Here is a 16815-nt window from a genome sequence, read left to right as displayed (position 1 = left end):
GCCTCGAGGGGCTTCATGACCTTTTTCTTGTAGCCAGGTGCTGACAAGGTCATCCACACCTCACCACAAGAAGGATGTTGAGGCTCTGGAGCGAGGCCAGAGAAGAACAACGAAGCTGTTGAAGGGGCTGGAGAACAGGCCTTACGAGGAACGGCTGAGAGAGCTGGGGTTGTTTAGCCTGGAGAAGAGGAGGCTGAGGGGAGACCTCATTGCTCTCTACAACTACCTGAAAGGAGGTTGTGCATAGGAGGGTGCTAACCTCTTCTCCCAAGGAAAAAAGGGACAGGACAGGAGGGAACGGCCTCAAGCCCTGTCAAGGGAGACTTAGGCTGGACATTAGGAAAAAATTTTTCACGGAAAGGGTCATTGGGCACTGGCACAGGCTGCCCAGGGAGGTGGTTGAGTCACCTTCCCTGGAGGTGTTTAAGGCACGGGTGGACGAGGTGCTGAGGGGCATGGTTTAGAGATTGGTGGGAATGGTTGGACTCGATGATCCGGTGGGTCTCTTCCAACCTGGTTATTCTATGACTCTAAGTTAATGCAACCTATAGTGGGAAGAAATTAGCACCTGGCATCTGCCTGATATGTGGGAATCGAGCCTGGTCAGGAATCCCCTCCAGACCTAAGGTGGACCCTGAATTCTATGGTGGGTAACCATGTTTGTGCCACCTATGCAACAACCACTATGGCAGCACAAAAGAAACAAAAGTCAAGCTAGAGGTAGAGTCACTTATGATGAAAATTTTAATAGTCAGATACAGAACGGGGATCGTACTTCCCAAATTTTAACTGACATTTTGGAACCACTACTAGGAGTAGCCAAAGCACTGAGGTTGGCCTTTTATAAAACAGGTGAATTTAACTTCAAGAGTATTGACAACACTTAGAGCAAATTTAGATTCTATAAGACATGCCACGCTTCAGAATCGAACAATAGATATATTATTAGCACAAGGCCATGGATGGGAGAAGTTAGAAGGAATGTGTTGTATGAATTGGCAGAGGGCCACAACTCAAGCTGTCCTGGGCCAAAGCAGCTCAAATCACAGCGGCTAACGGTAATAATCCTACAGTCACGGGGTTCCTCTTCAGCATCTGCAAGAAAAAAACAAAGAGGAAATCACAGTGCCAGCCGTCGGCACCACACCGCTCGCCGCCAACATCTTCTACTACGCCCCATCACCCATCGCAAATCCACACGGGCATTCTGCTCACCTGCCCCTTGCTCGCTCAAACGTCAGAACCGGCAGCTGACACGGCCTGGGGCACCTGCAGTTCCAAGACCAAAAGCTCCTTTTGTGACCATGAGAAATCTACACTCCCACGCTCCTCCTCACGACGACCCAGTCTCCCCTCAGGCGCTCACCCTCTTCCAGACGCTCCCCGAACAGCACCTGCCAAAACCAAAAACGCTCAGCTGAGTTGCTACATAGCACTTGGCTCTTAGACACCACCTCGGACAACCACCTCACCTTCTCAAGCCGTTTGCTGACACCAAGCTGGGCCCCTCTGACGCCGCAGGCTGAACCTGCAAGAAGAGACCTGCTTAGACACAACCCAAATAGACAGGCAGCTCCCAGCGAATCCCATCTCCCGCTGCGTTACCTTCAGCGCTCGGCCACCGAACCTCCATCACCTTGGGCTGACACGTCGAGGACGCGCTCCACCTGCAATCCACAAGCAGTCAAGGACGGCTGTACCTTCACGGACTCGAGGACACATGAACAACAACTGCTGCTTCACGCAACTCACCGTTGCTCTCTTCACCCAAGCCAGCTCCTCTGCCACTCTACTGCTTTGCCCACGGCCCCGTACCTTCAAAGCAAAACCAAAACCCATTATCTAGTCGCACAGCCCCCGGCCACATCTTCCCACCGACACCGCAGCAGACCCACCTCGCTATGGCACTCGACCCGCACGCATCTCCGTCCGTGCCTCTCGGCGCACAGGTCCGGCCTCTACATCTGAAAAACACAACAGCAAAGACATCACCCTGACGCTCAGCAATGCCCTAAGAAATCCAAGCCTCTCGCTTGCTTTTATTGAGGCCGCCTCTACTGGGCCTTACAGCCAAGCAAAGCTGGTCCACAACCAAACCCAAACATGAATTGCCGCTCCCTTCACGTACAAACCCCTTCGCCACCGCTCCCACTGCCTTCTCCCACGCAGTTTTGGTCGTCCCTTCCGTGGCTCCAGAGAAGAGCAGAAACTACACTCCTCACCCGCCACACCAAGGGCTGCTACTTCTGCAAAGTAATGGACGCCCCAAGACTGCAATAGTAATGGACGCCCCTAGACTGCAACGTCTAGTCTCGGGAAAACCTTAAGCCCGCAATCAGGCCACTCTACCTCGGCTGACTCTTAGCAATTCCTCTACGCACCAGGCAGAGCAGCTCCAACCAGACACAAATACACACAGAACACCAACACACAAGACCAACGTCGCGAACCGGGGACAAAAGAAGACTCACAGCGACAAAGAGGACTCCGGGACCACCCCTGCCAATGGGCAAGGCAATGGACAGGGCTCCGAGGGAGAACCTACGGCAGCCCTGGAAAAGCCATGAACCGTGCAGGGTTCCAAAGAGATGTGGCCGCAACTGGCTAGATGGACGGGCAAGAAGCCCCTTTTAAAGGCCTAAAGATGCAGAGGATGCGCGGAACGAGTCCCACAACAGGGATCCAAGAAAACGGAAGAGTACCTCTTCCGGATGGCGAGGCGGGCTGCAAGGCCGCAGCAAAAGCCCGGCGTGCCTTGACCACAAAAGAGGACATCAAGACCTGCAGAAAATTTCAGACGCGGCACGGTGACTAGACAGACTAGACCCCAACAGATACAGGCTGGAACTGCCCTGCCCATGCAGGGTTTGGGCTCACAAGTACGCCCCTCTGCCTTCACCGGCCCAAAGACGACTCTCCCTGCACAGCCTAGGCTACCTTCAAAACCCCTCCCTGCTAGCCCCAACCCGCCTCCCGCTTCCCACCTCTGCTCCCTTAACTTAGCTTGCAGAGGGACACGACTCAAGCTGTCCTGGGCCAAAGCAGCTCAAATCACAGCAGATAACGGTAATAATCCTGCAGTCACGGGGTTCCTCTTCAGCATCTGCAAGAAAAAAACAAAGAGGAAAACACAGTGCCAGCCGTCGGCACCACACCGCTCGCCGCCAACATCTTCTACTACGCCCCATCATCCATCGCAAAACCACACGGGCATTCTGCTCACCTGCCCCTTGCTCGCTCAAACGTCAGAACCGGCAGCTGACACGGCCTGGGGCACCTGCAGTTCCAAGACCAAAAGCTCCTTTTGTGACCATGAGAAATCTACACTCCCACGCTCCTCCTCACGACGACCCAGTCTCCCCTCAGGCGCTCACCCTCTTCCAGACGCTCCCCGAACAGCACCTGCCAAAACCAAAAACGCTCAGCTGAGTTGCTACATAGCACTTGGCTCTTAGACACCACCTCGGACAACCACCTCACCTTCTCACGCCGTTTGCTGACACCAAGCTGGGCCCCTCTGACGCCGCAGGCTGAACCTGCAAGAAGAGGCCTGCTTAGACACAACCCAAATAGACAGGCAGCTCCCAGCGAATCCCGTCTCCGGCTGCGTTACCTTCAGCGCTCGGCCACCGAACCTCCATCACCTTGCGCTGACACGTCGAGGACACGCTCCAACTGCAATCCACAAGCAGTCAAGGACGGCTGTACCTTCACGGACTCGAGGACACATGAACAACAACTGCTGCTTCACGCAACTCACCGTTGCTCTCTTCACCCAAGCCAGCTCCTCTGCCACTCTACTGCTTTGCCCACGGCCCCGTACCTTCAAAGCAAAACCAAAACCCATTATCTAGTCGCACAGCCCCCAGCCACATCTTCCCACCGACACCGCAGCAGACCCACCTCGCTATGGCACTCGACCCGCACGCATCTCCGTCCGTGCCTCTCGGCGCACAGGTCCGGCCTCTACATCTGAAAAACACAACAGCAAAGACATCACCCTGACGCTCAGCAACGCCCTAAGAAATCCAAGCCTCTCGCTTGCTTTTACTGAGGCCGCCTCTACTGGGCCTTACAGCCAAGCAAAGCTGGTCCACAACCAAACCCAAACATGAATTGCCGCTCCCTTCACGTACAAACCCCTTCGCCACCGCTCCCACTGCCTTCTCCCACGCAGTTTCGGTCGTCCCCTCCGTAGCTCCAGAGAGTAGCAGAAACTACCCTCCTCACCCGCCACACCAAGGGCTGCTACTTCTGCAAAGTAATGGACGCCCCTAGACTGCAACGTCTAGTCTCGTCAAAACCTTAAGCCTGCAATCAGGCCACTCTACCTCGGCTGACTCTTAGCAATTCCTCTACGCACCAGGCAGAGCAGCTCCAACCAGACACAAATACACACAGAACACCAGCACACAAGACCAACGTCGCGAACCGGGGACAAATGAAGACTCACAGCGACAAAGAGGACTCCGGGACCATCCCTGCCAATGGGCAAGGCAATGGACAGGGCTCCGAGGGAGAACCTACGGCAGCCCTGGAAAAGCCATGAACCGTGCAGGGTTCCAAAGAGATGTGGCCGCAACTGGCTAGACGGACGGGCCAGAAGCCCCTTTTAAAGGCCTAAAGATGCAGAGGATGCGCGGAACGAGTCCCACAACAGGGATCCAAGAAAACGGAAGAGTACCTCTTCCAGATGGCGAGGCGGGCTGCAAGGCCGCAGCAAAAGCCCGGCGTGCCTTGACCACAAAAGAGGACATCAAGACCTGCAGAAAACTTCAGACGCGGCACGGTGACTAGACAGACTAGACCCCAACAGATACAGGCTGGAACTGCCCTGCCCATGCAGGGTTTGGGCTCACAAGTACGCCCCTCTGCCTTCACCGGCCCAAAGGCGACTCTCCCTGCACAGCCTAGGCTACCTTCAAAACCCCTCCCTGCTAGCCCCAGCCCGCCTCCCGCTTCCCACCTCTGCTCCCTCAACTTAGCTTTCAGAGGGACACGACTCAAGCTGTCCTGGGCCAAAGCAGCTCAAATCACAGCGGCTAACGGTAATAATCCTGCAGTCACGGGGTTCCTCTTCAGCATCTGCAAGAAAAAACAAAGAGGAAAACACAGTGCCAGCCGTCGGCACCACACCGCTCGCCGCCAACATCTTCTACTACGCCCCGTCACCCATCGCAAAACCACACGGGCATTCTGCTCACCTGCCCCTTGCTCGCTCAAACGTCAGAACCGGCAGCTGACACGGCCTGGGGCACCTGCAGTTCCAAGACCAAAAGCTCCTTTTGTGACCATGAGAAATCTACACTCCCACGCTCCTCCTCACGACGACCCAGTCTCCCCTCAGGCGCTCACCCTCTTCCAGACGCTCCCCGAACAGCACCTGCCAAAACCAAAAACGCTCAGCTGAGTTGCTACATAGCACTTGGCTCTTAGACACCACCTCGGACAACCACCTCACCTTCTCACGCCGTTTGCTGACACCAAGCTGGGCCCCTCTGACGCCGCAGGCTGAACCTGCAAGAAGAGGCCTGCTTAGACACAACCCAAATAGACAGGCAGCTCCCAGCGAATCCCGTCTCCGGCTGCGTTACCTTCACCGCTCGGCCACCGAACCTCCATCACCTTGGGCTGACACGTCGAGGAGGCACTCCACCTGCAATCCACAAGCAGTCAAGGACGGCTGTACCTTCACGGACTCGAGGACACATGAACAACAACTGCTGCTTCACGCAACTCACCGTTGCTCTCTTCACCCAAGCCAGCTCCTCTGCCACTCTACTGCTTTGCCCACGGCCCCGTACCTTCAAAGCAAAACCAAAACCCATTATCTAGTCGCACAGCCCCCGGCCACATCTTCCTACCGACACCGCAGCAGACCCACCTCGCTATGGCACTCGACCCGCACGCATCTCCGTCCGTGCCTCTCGGCGCACAGGTCCGGCCTCTACATCTGAAAAACACAACAGCAAAGACATCACCCTGACGCTCAGCAACGCCCTAAGAAATCCAAGCCTCTCGCTTGCTTTTACTGAGGCCGCCTCTACTGGGCCTTACAGCCAAGCAAAGCTGGTCCACAACCAAACCCAAACATGAATTGCCGCTCCCTTCACGTACAAACCCCTTCGCCACCGCTCCCACTGCCTTCTCCCACGCAGTTTTGGTCGTCCCTTCCGTGGCTCCAGAGAAGAGCAGAAACTACACTCCTCACCCGCCACACCAAGGGCTGCTACTTCTGCAAAGTAATGGACGCCCCAAGACTGCAACGTCTAGTCTCGTCAAAACCTTAGGCCCGCAATCAGGCCACTCTACCTCGGCTGACTCTTAGCAATTCCTCTACGCACCAGGCAGAGCAGCTCCAACCAGACACAAATACACACAGAACACCAGCACACAAGACCAACGTCGCGAACCGGGGACAAATGAAGACTCACAGCGACAAAGAGGACTCCGGGACCATCCCTGCCAATGGGCAAGGCAATGGACAGGGCTCCGAGGGAGAACCTACGGCAGCCCTGGAAAAGCCATGAACCGTGCAGGGTTCCAAAGAGATGTGGCCGCAACTGGCTAGACGGACGGGCCAGAAGCCCCTTTTAAAGGCCTAAAGATGCAGAGGATGCGCGGAACGAGTCCCACAACAGGGATCCAAGAAAACGGAAGAGTACCTCTTCCAGATGGCGAGGCGGGCTGCAAGGCCGCAGCAAAAGCCCGGCGTGCCTTGACCACAAAAGAGGACATCAAGACCTGCAGAAAACTTCAGACGCGGCACGGTGACTAGACAGACTAGACCCCAACAGATACAGGCTGGAACTGCCCTGCCCATGCAGGGTTTGGGCTCACAAGTACGCCCCTCTGCCTTCACCGGCCCAAAGGCGACTCTCCCTGCACAGCCTAGGCTACCTTCAAAACCCCTCCCTGCTAGCCCCAGCCCGCCTCCCGCTTCCCACCTCTGCTCCCTCAACTTAGCTTTCAGAGGGACACGACTCAAGCTGTCCTGGGCCAAAGCAGCTCAAATCACAGCGGCTAACGGTAATAATCCTGCAGTCACGGGGTTCCTCTTCAGCATCTGCAAGAAAAAACAAAGAGGAAAACACAGTGCCAGCCGTCGGCACCACACCGCTCGCCGCCAACATCTTCTACTACGCCCCGTCACCCATCGCAAAACCACACGGGCATTCTGCTCACCTGCCCCTTGCTCGCTCAAACGTCAGAACCGGCAGCTGACACGGCCTGGGGCACCTGCAGTTCCAAGACCAAAAGCTCCTTTTGTGACCATGAGAAATCTACACTCCCACGCTCCTCCTCACGACGACCCAGTCTCCCCTCAGGCGCTCACCCTCTTCCAGACGCTCCCCGAACAGCACCTGCCAAAACCAAAAACGCTCAGCTGAGTTGCTACATAGCACTTGGCTCTTAGACACCACCTCGGACAACCACCTCACCTTCTCACGCCGTTTGCTGACACCAAGCTGGGCCCCTCTGACGCCGCAGGCTGAACCTGCAAGAAGAGGCCTGCTTAGACACAACCCAAATAGACAGGCAGCTCCCAGCGAATCCCGTCTCCGGCTGCGTTACCTTCACCGCTCGGCCACCGAACCTCCATCACCTTGGGCTGACACGTCGAGGAGGCACTCCACCTGCAATCCACAAGCAGTCAAGGACGGCTGTACCTTCACGGACTCGAGGACACATGAACAACAACTGCTGCTTCACGCAACTCACCGTTGCTCTCTTCACCCAAGCCAGCTCCTCTGCCACTCTACTGCTTTGCCCACGGCCCCGTACCTTCAAAGCAAAACCAAAACCCATTATCTAGTCGCACAGCCCCCGGCCACATCTTCCTACCGACACCGCAGCAGACCCACCTCGCTATGGCACTCGACCCGCACGCATCTCCGTCCGTGCCTCTCGGCGCACAGGTCCGGCCTCTACATCTGAAAAACACAACAGCAAAGACATCACCCTGACGCTCAGCAACGCCCTAAGAAATCCAAGCCTCTCGCTTGCTTTTACTGAGGCCGCCTCTACTGGGCCTTACAGCCAAGCAAAGCTGGTCCACAACCAAACCCAAACATGAATTGCCGCTCCCTTCACGTACAAACCCCTTCGCCACCGCTCCCACTGCCTTCTCCCACGCAGTTTTGGTCGTCCCTTCCGTGGCTCCAGAGAAGAGCAGAAACTACACTCCTCACCCGCCACACCAAGGGCTGCTACTTCTGCAAAGTAATGGACGCCCCAAGACTGCAACGTCTAGTCTCGTCAAAACCTTAGGCCCGCAATCAGGCCACTCTACCTCGGCTGACTCTTAGCAATTCCTCTACGCACCAGGCAGAGCAGCTCCAACCAGACACAAATACACACAGAACACCAGCACACAAGACCAACGTCGCGAACCGGGGACAAATGAAGACTCACAGCGACAAAGAGGACTCCGGGACCATCCCTGCCAATGGGCAAGGCAATGGACAGGGCTCCGAGGGAGAACCTACGGCAGCCCTGGAAAAGCCATGAACCGTGCAGGGTTCCAAAGAGATGTGGCCGCAACTGGCTAGATGGACGGGCAAGAAGCCCCTTTTAAAGGCCTAAAGATGCAGAGGATGCGCGGAACGAGTCCCACAACAGGGATCCAAGAAAACGGAAGAGTACCTCTTCCGGATGGCGAGGCGGGCTGCAAGGCCGCAGCAAAAGCCCGGCGTGCCTTGACCACAAAAGAGGACATCAAGACCTGCAGAAAACTTCAGACGCGGCACGGTGACTAGACAGACTAGACCCCAACAGATACAGGCTGGAACTGCCCTGCCCATGCAGGGTTTGGGCTCACAAGTACGCCCCTCTGCCTTCACCGGCCCAAAGACGACTCTCCCTGCACAGCCTAGGCTACCTTCAAAACCCCTCCCTGCTAGCCCCAGCCCGCCTCCCGCTTCCCACCACTGCTCCCTCAACTTAGCTTTCAGAGGGCCACGACTCAAGCTGTCCTGGGCCAAAGCAGCTCAAATCACAGCGGCTAACGGTAATAATCCTGCAGTCACGGGGTTCCTCTTCAGCATCTGCAAGAAAAAACAAAGAGGAAAACACAGTGCCAGCCGTCGGCACCACACCGCTCGCCGCCAACATCTTCTACTACGCCCCGTCACCCATCGCAAAACCACACGGGCATTCTGCTCACCTGCCCCTTGCTCGCTCAAACGTCAGAACCGGCAGCTGACACGGCCTGGGGCACCTGCAGTTCCAAGACCAAAAGCTCCTTTTGTGACCATGAGAAATCTACACTCCCACGCTCCTCCTCACGACGACCCAGTCTCCCCTCAGGCGCTCACCCTCTTCCCGACGCTCCCCGAACAGCACCTGCCAAAACCAAAAACGCTCAGCTGAGTTGCTACATAGCACTTGGCTCTTAGACACCACCTCGGACAACCACCTCACCTTCTCACGCCGTTTGCTGACACCAAGCTGGGCCCCTCTGACGCCGCAGGCTGAACCTGCAAGAAGAGGCCTGCTTAGACACAACCCAAATAGACAGGCAGCTCCCAGCGAATCCCGTCTCCGGCTGCGTTACCTTCACCGCTCGGCCACCGAACCTCCATCACCTTGGGCTGACACGTCGAGGAGGCACTCCACCTGCAATCCACAAGCAGTCAAGGACGGCTGTACCTTCACGGACTCGAGGACACATGAACAACAACTGCTGCTTCACGCAACTCACCGTTGCTCTCTTCACCCAAGCCAGCTCCTCTGCCACTCTACTGCTTTGCCCACGGCCCCGTACCTTCAAAGCAAAACCAAAACCCATTATCTAGTCGCACAGCCCCCGGCCACATCTTCCCACCGACACCGCAGCAGACCCACCTCGCTATGGCACTCGACCCGCACGCATCTCCGTCCGTGCCTCTCGGCGCACAGGTCCGGCCTCTACATCTGAAAAACACAACAGCAAAGACATCACCCTGACGCTCAGCAACGCCCTAAGAAATCCAAGCCTCTCGCTTGCTTTTACTGAGGCCGCCTCTACTGGGCCTTACAGCCAAGCAAAGCTGGTCCACAACCAAACCCAAACATGAATTGCCGCTCCCTTCACGTACAAACCCCTTCGCCACCGCTCCCACTGCCTTCTCCCACGCAGTTTTGGTCGTCCCTTCCGTGGCTCCAGAGAAGAGCAGAAACTACACTCCTCACCCGCCACACCAAGGGCTGCTACTTCTGCAAAGTAATGGACGCCCCAAGACTGCAACGTCTAGTCTCGTCAAAACCTTAGGCCCGCAATCAGGCCACTCTACCTCGGCTGACTCTTAGCAATTCCTCTACGCACCAGGCAGAGCAGCTCCAACCAGACACAAATACACACAGAACACCAGCACACAAGACCAACGTCGCGAACCGGGGACAAATGAAGACTCACAGCGACAAAGAGGACTCCGGGACCATCCCTGCCAATGGGCAAGGCAATGGACAGGGCTCCGAGGGAGAACCTACGGCAGCCCTGGAAAAGCCATGAACCGTGCAGGGTTCCAAAGAGATGTGGCCGCAACTGGCTAGATGGACGGGCAAGAAGCCCCTTTTAAAGGCCTAAAGATGCAGAGGATGCGCGGAACGAGTCCCACAACAGGGATCCAAGAAAACGGAAGAGTACCTCTTCCGGATGGCGAGGCGGGCTGCAAGGCCGCAGCAAAAGCCCGGCGTGCCTTGACCACAAAAGAGGACATCAAGACCTGCAGAAAACTTCAGACGCGGCACGGTGACTAGACAGACTAGACCCCAACAGATACAGGCTGGAACTGCCCTGCCCATGCAGGGTTTGGGCTCACAAGTACGCCCCTCTGCCTTCACCGGCCCAAAGACGACTCTCCCTGCACAGCCTAGGCTACCTTCAAAACCCCTCCCTGCTAGCCCCAGCCCGCCTCCCGCTTCCCACCTCTGCTCCCTCAACTTAGCTTTCAGAGGGACACGACTCAAGCTGTCCTGGGCCAAAGCAGCTCAAATCACAGCGGCTAACGGTAATAATCCTGCAGTCACGGGGTTCCTCTTCAGCATCTGCAAGAAAAAACAAAGAGGAAAACACAGTGCCAGCCGTCGGCACCACACCGCTCGCCGCCAACATCTTCTACTACGCCCCGTCACCCATCGCAAAACCACACGGGCATTCTGCTCACCTGCCCCTTGCTCGCTCAAACGTCAGAACCGGCAGCTGACACGGCCTGGGGCACCTGCAGTTCCAAGACCAAAAGCTCCTTTTGTGACCATGAGAAATCTACACTCCCACGCTCCTCCTCACGACGACCCAGTCTCCCCTCAGGCGCTCACCCTCTTCCCGACGCTCCCCGAACAGCACCTGCCAAAACCAAAAACGCTCAGCTGAGTTGCTACATAGCACTTGGCTCTTAGACACCACCTCGGAAAACCACCTCACCTTCTCAAGCCGTTTGCTGACATCAAGCTGGGCCCCTCTGACGCCGCAGGCTGAACCTGCAAGAAGAGACCTGCTTAGACACAACCCAAATAGACAGGCAGCTCCCAGCGAATCCCGTCTCCGGCTGCGTTACCTTCACCGCTCGGCCACCGAACCTCCATCACCTTGGGCTGACACGTCGAGGACGCGCTCCACCTGCAATCCACAAGCAGTCAAGGACGGCTGTACCTTCACGGACTCGAGGACACATGAACAACAACTGCTGCTTCACGCAACTCACCGTTGCTCTCTTCACCCAAGCCAGCTCCTCTGCCACTCTACTGCTTTGCCCACGGCCCCGTACCTTCAAAGCAAAACCAAAACCCATTATCTAGTCGCACAGCCCCCGGCCACATCTTCCCACCGACACCGCAGCAGACCCACCTCGCTATGGCACTCGACCCGCACGCATCTCCGTCCGTGCCTCTCGGCGCACAGGTCCGGCCTCTACATCTGAAAAACACAACAGCAAAGACATCACCCTGACGCTCAGCAACGCCCTAAGAAATCCAAGCCTCTCGCTTGCTTTTACTGAGGCCGCCTCTACTGGGCCTTACAGCCAAGCAAAGCTGGTCCACAACCAAACCCAAACATGAATTGCCGCTCCCTTCACGTACAAACCCCTTCGCCACCGCTCCCACTGCCTTCTCCCACGCAGTTTTGGTCGTCCCTTCCGTGGCTCCAGAGAAGAGCAGAAACTACACTCCTCACCCGCCACACCAAGGGCTGCTACTTCTGCAAAGTAATGGACGCCCCTAGACTGCAAAGTCTAGTCTCGGGAAAACCTTAAGCCCGCAATCAGGCCACTCTACCTCGGCTGACTCTTAGCAATTCCTCTACGCACCAGGCAGAGCAGCTCCAACCAGACACAAATACACACAGAACACCAGCACACAAGACCAACGTCGCGAACCGGGGACAAAAGAAGACTCACAGCGACAAAGAGGACTCCGGGACCACCCCTGCCAATGGGCAAGGCAATGGACAGGGCTCCGAGGGAGAACCTACGGCAGCCCTGGAAAAGCCATGAACCGTGCAGGGTTCCAAAGAGATGTGGCCGCAACTGGCTAGATGGACGGGCAAGAAGCCCCTTTTAAAGGCCTAAAGATGCAGAGGATGCGCGGAACGAGTCCCACAACAGGGATCCAAGAAAACGGAAGAGTACCTCTTCCGGATGGCGAGGCGGGCTGCAAGGCCGCAGCAAAAGCCCGGCGTGCCTTGACCACAAAAGAGGACATCAAGACCTGCAGAAAATTTCAGACGCGGCACGGTGACTAGACAGACTAGACCCCAACAGATACAGGCTGGAACTGCCCTGCCCATGCAGGGTTTGGGCTCACAAGTACGCCCCTCTGCCTTCACCGGCCCAAAGACGACTCTCCCTGCACAGCCTAGGCTACCTTCAAAACCCCTCCCTGCTAGCCCCAGCCCGCCTCCCGCTTCCCACCTCTGCTCCCTCAACTTAGCTTTCAGAGGGACACGACTCAAGCTGTCCTGGGCCAAAGCAGCTCAAATCACAGCGGCTAACGGTAATAATCCTGCAGTCACGGGGTTCCTCTTCAGCATCTGCAAGAAAAAACAAAGAGGAAAACACAGTGCCAGCCGTCGGCACCACACCGCTCGCCGCCAACATCTTCTACTACGCCCCGTCACCCATCGCAAAACCACACGGGCATTCTGCTCACCTGCCCCTTGCTCGCTCAAACGTCAGAACCGGCAGCTGACACGGCCTGGGGCACCTGCAGTTCCAAGACCAAAAGCTCCTTTTGTGACCATGAGAAATCTACACTCCCACGCTCCTCCTCACGACGACCCAGTCTCCCCTCAGGCGCTCACCCTCTTCCCGACGCTCCCCGAACAGCACCTGCCAAAACCAAAAACGCTCAGCTGAGTTGCTACATAGCACTTGGCTCTTAGACACCACCTCGGAAAACCACCTCACCTTCTCAAGCCGTTTGCTGACATCAAGCTGGGCCCCTCTGACGCCGCAGGCTGAACCTGCAAGAAGAGACCTGCTTAGACACAACCCAAATAGACAGGCAGCTCCCAGCGAATCCCATCTCCGGCTGCGTTACCTTCACCGCTCGGCCACCGAACCTCCATCACCTTGGGCTGACACGTCGAGGACGCGCTCCACCTGCAATCCACAAGCAGTCAAGGACGACTGTACCTTCACGGACTCGAGGACACATGAACAACAACTGCTGCTTCACGCAACTCACCGTTGCTCTCTTCACCCAAGCCAGCTCCTCTGCCACTCTACTGCTTTGCCCACGGCCCCGTACCTTCAAAGCAAAACCAAAACCCATTATCTAGTCGCACAGCCCCCGGCCACATCTTCCCACCGACACCGCAGCAGACCCACCTCGCTATGGCACTCGACCCGCACGCATCTCCGTCCGTGCCTCTCGGCGCACAGGTCCGGCCTCTACATCTGAAAAACACAACAGCAAAGACATCACCCTGACGCTCAGCAACGCCCTAAGAAATCCAAGCCTCTCGCTTGCTTTTACTGAGGCCGCCTCTACTGGGCCTTACAGCCAAGCAAAGCTGGTCCACAACCAAACCCAAACATGAATTGCCGCTCCCTTCACGTACAAACCCCTTCGCCACCGCTCCCACTGCCTTCTCCCACGCAGTTTTGGTCGTCCCTTCCGTGGCTCCAGAGAAGAGCAGAAACTACACTCCTCACCCGCCACACCAAGGGCTGCTACTTCTGCAAAGTAATGGACGCCCCTAGACTGCAATAGTAATGGACGCCCCTAGACTGCAAAGTCTAGTCTCGGGAAAACCTTAAGCCCGCAATCAGGCCACTCTACCTCGGCTGACTCTTAGCAATTCCTCTACGCACCAGGCAGAGCAGCTCCAACCAGACACAAATACACACAGAACACCAACACACAAGACCAACGTCGCGAACCGGGGACAAAAGAAGACTCACAGCGACAAAGAGGACTCCGGGACCACCCCTGCCAATGGGCAAGGCAATGGACAGGGCTCCGAGGGAGAACCTACGGCAGCCCTGGAAAAGCCATGAACCGTGCAGGGTTCCAAAGAGATGTGGCCGCAACTGGCTAGATGGACGGGCAAGAAGCCCCTTTTAAAGGCCTAAAGATGCAGAGGATGCGCGGAACGAGTCCCACAACAGGGATCCAAGAAAACGGAAGAGTACCTCTTCCGGATGGCGAGGCGGGCTGCAAGGCCGCAGCAAAAGCCCGGCGTGCCTTGACCACAAAAGAGGACATCAAGACCTGCAGAAAACTTCAGACGCGGCACGGTGACTAGACAGACTAGACCCCAACAGATACAGGCTGGAACTGCCCTGCCCATGCAGGGTTTGGGCTCACAAGTACGCCCCTCTGCCTTCACCGGCCCAAAGACGACTCTCCCTGCACAGCCTAGGCTACCTTCAAAACCCCTCCCTGCTAGCCCCAACCCGCCTCCCGCTTCCCACCTCTGCTCCCTCAACTTAGCTTTCAGAGGGCCACGACTCAAGCTGTCCTGGGCCAAAGCAGCTCAAATCACAGCGGCTAACGGTAATAATCCTGCAGTCACGGGGTTCCTCTTCAGCATCTGCAAGAAAAAACAAAGAGGAAAACACAGTGCCAGCCGTCGGCACCACACCGCTCGCCGCCAACATCTTCTACTACGCCCCGTCACCCATCGCAAAACCACACGGGCATTCTGCTCACCTGCCCCTTGCTCGCTCAAACGTCAGAACCGGCAGCTGACACGGCCTGGGGCACCTGCAGTTCCAAGACCAAAAGCTCCTTTTGTGACCATGAGAAATCTACACTCCCACGCTCCTCCTCACGACGACCCAGTCTCCCCTCAGGCGCTCACCCTCTTCCAGACGCTCCCCGAACAGCACCTGCCAAAACCAAAAACGCTCAGCTGAGTTGCTACATAGCACTTGGCTCTTAGACACCACCTCGGAAAACCACCTCACCTTCTCAAGCCGTTTGCTGACATCAAGCTGGGACCCTCTGACGCCGCAAGCTGAACCTGCAAGAAGAGACCTGCTTAGACACAACCCAAATAGACAGGCAGCTCCCAGCGAATCCCATCTCCGGCTGCGTTACCTTCACCGCTCGGCCACCGAACCTCCATCACCTTGGGCTGACACGTTGAGGACGCGCTCCACCTGCAATCCACAAGCAGTCAAGGACGGCTGTACCTTCACGGACTCGAGGACACATGAACAACAACTGCTGCTTCACGCAACTCACCGTTGCTCTCTTCACCCAAGCCAGCTCCTCTGCCACTCTACTGCTTTGCCCACGGCCCCGTACCTTCAAAGCAAAACCAAAACCCATTATCTAGTCGCACAGCCCCCGGCCACATCTTCCCACCGACACCGCAGCAGACCCACCTCGCTACGGCACTCGACCCGCACGCATCTCCATCCGTGCCTCTCGGCGCACAGGTCCGGCCTCTACACCTGAAAAACGCAACGGCAAAGGCATCACCCTGACGCTCAGCAACGCCCTAAGAAATCCAAGCCTCCCGCTTGCTTTTACTGAGGCCGCCTCTACTGGGCCTTACAGCCAAGCAAAGCTGGTCCACAACCAAACCCAAACAGGAATTGCCGCTCCCTTCATGTACAAACCCCTTCGCCACCGCTCCCACTGCCTTCTCCCACGCAGTTTCGGTCGTCCCCTCCGTGGCTCCGGAGAGTAGCAGAAACTACCCTCCTCCCCCGCCGCACCAAGGGCTGCTACTTCTGCCAAGTAATGGACGCCCCTAGACTGCAACGTCTAGTCTCGTCAAAACCTTAAGCACGCAATCAGGCCACTCTACCTCGGCTCACTCTTATCAATTCCTCTACGCACCGGGCAGAGCAGCTCCAACCAGACACAAATACACACAGAACACCAGCACACAAGACCAACGTCGGGAACCGGGCACAAAAGAAGACTCACAGCGACAAAGAGGACTCCGGGACCACCCCTGCCAATGGGCAAGGCAATGGACAGGGCTCCGAGGGAGAACCTACGGCAGCCCTGGAAAAGCCATGAACCGTGCAGGGTTCCAAAGAGATGTGGCCGCAACTGGCTAGACGGACGGGCAAGAAGCCCCTTTTAAAGGCCTAAAGATGCAGAGGATGCGCGGAACGAGTCCCACAACAGGGATCCAAGAAAACGGAAGAGTACCTCTTCCAGATGGCGAGGCGGGCTGCAAGGCCGCAGCAAAAGCCCGGCGTGCCTTGACCACAAAAGAGGACATCAAGACCTGCAGAAAACTTCAGACGCGGCACGGTGACTAGACAGACTAGACCCCAACAGATACAGGCTGGAACTGCCCTGCCCATGCAGGGTTTGGGCTCACAAGTACGCCCCTCTGCCTTCACCGGCCCAAAGGCGACTCTCCCT

The 16815-nt window shown here is 56.7% G+C and overlaps 4 long non-coding RNA genes across 4 annotated transcripts; all 4 read right to left on the bottom strand.

Moving 5' to 3' along the window:
- Window positions 1-3055: 3055 nt before the first annotated feature.
- On the bottom strand, window positions 3056-3404 carry LOC138729383 (uncharacterized). Its single transcript, XR_011338878.1, has 3 exons — window positions 3375-3404; window positions 3224-3301; window positions 3056-3103 (listed from the first exon to the last, which is right to left on the bottom strand). It is a non-coding gene; the product is annotated as an uncharacterized lncRNA (long non-coding RNA).
- A 1629-nt stretch (window positions 3405-5033) lies between these two features.
- Window positions 5034-5385, bottom strand: LOC138729354 (uncharacterized). Its single transcript, XR_011338875.1, has 3 exons — window positions 5356-5385; window positions 5205-5282; window positions 5034-5085 (listed from the first exon to the last, which is right to left on the bottom strand). It is a non-coding gene; the product is annotated as an uncharacterized lncRNA (long non-coding RNA).
- A 1629-nt stretch (window positions 5386-7014) lies between these two features.
- On the bottom strand, window positions 7015-7366 carry LOC138729355 (uncharacterized). Its single transcript, XR_011338876.1, has 3 exons — window positions 7337-7366; window positions 7186-7263; window positions 7015-7066 (listed from the first exon to the last, which is right to left on the bottom strand). It is a non-coding gene; the product is annotated as an uncharacterized lncRNA (long non-coding RNA).
- Window positions 7367-14968: 7602 nt separating this feature from the next.
- On the bottom strand, window positions 14969-15316 carry LOC138729384 (uncharacterized). Its single transcript, XR_011338879.1, has 3 exons — window positions 15287-15316; window positions 15136-15213; window positions 14969-15016 (listed from the first exon to the last, which is right to left on the bottom strand). It is a non-coding gene; the product is annotated as an uncharacterized lncRNA (long non-coding RNA).
- Between the last annotated feature and the right edge of the window lie 1499 nt (window positions 15317-16815).

This window comes from Phaenicophaeus curvirostris, chromosome 20 (genome assembly GCF_032191515.1).
Source record: "Phaenicophaeus curvirostris isolate KB17595 chromosome 20, BPBGC_Pcur_1.0, whole genome shotgun sequence".
NCBI classification, from domain to species: Eukaryota; Metazoa; Chordata; class Aves; order Cuculiformes; family Cuculidae; genus Phaenicophaeus; species Phaenicophaeus curvirostris.
This window is presented reverse-complemented; position numbering and strand designations above follow the sequence as displayed.